Source organism: Meleagris gallopavo, chromosome 21 (assembly GCF_000146605.3).
Source record: "Meleagris gallopavo isolate NT-WF06-2002-E0010 breed Aviagen turkey brand Nicholas breeding stock chromosome 21, Turkey_5.1, whole genome shotgun sequence".
NCBI lineage: Eukaryota > Metazoa > Chordata > Aves > Galliformes > Phasianidae > Meleagris > Meleagris gallopavo.
Window position 1 is genome coordinate 6,877,596 of NC_015031.2, and position 780 is coordinate 6,878,375.

Genomic DNA, 780 nt, shown 5'->3' on the forward strand with positions numbered 1-780 from the left:
AGGTCCTTTCTGTTCAGGCCGTTGAAATCTTTCGGGTCCCCGAGGTGCCGCGGGGAGGGACGGGCGCTGCCGCGGAGGCATCGCTTCGTGCCGGGGCTCCACGCTCTGCCCACGTGCAGCCGCGCTGCTGCGCGCAGTCCGGCAGCAGGGCGGTAACGGGAGAAGCATCACCGCGCAGAAGTAATGCGGGATGGGGCGCTGGAGGGGAGCGGTGCTGCTGCGCTGTAATACAAACAATAACAATAACAGTAACAGTAACAATAATAATAATAATAATAATAAACAAAGGGCTTTACACCCCGAGCTGCCACCCGAGCTTTGAAGCCACCAGGCGGGAGCCCGCAGGGGGGGCTGTGCCACGGGAGGCCCCACACTGCGGCCCCGCTGCGTTTGGCCACGCGCTGACCCCACGGAAACGCGGCCCTCCTTCCAGCAGAGCCCACATGGGACGCGAACGGCCCCGGCCACCTCGGCCATAAATCACGCCGCATGCGATAAGCTAATTGCCTTCTCCTTGAAACCGTTCGTAGGAAAACACATAAAGCGCCCGACCGGTAAGCGTACCAATAAAGCGGCAGGGCCGTAAAAGCTGCGCTGGGTGCGGAGCACGGCGCGCATCGCGCGAGGACGGAGCCCCAGTGGTGAGCGCAGCGCTCCGCACCGCCCGGGGATATCGGAGGAGACGTCCGCGCCCACCGACCCCAACGCCGCAACGGGATCGGGCAGGACGCGCCCAGCACTCCCAGGGCAACGATCAGCCCGGAGCACCGCGCGCAGCCG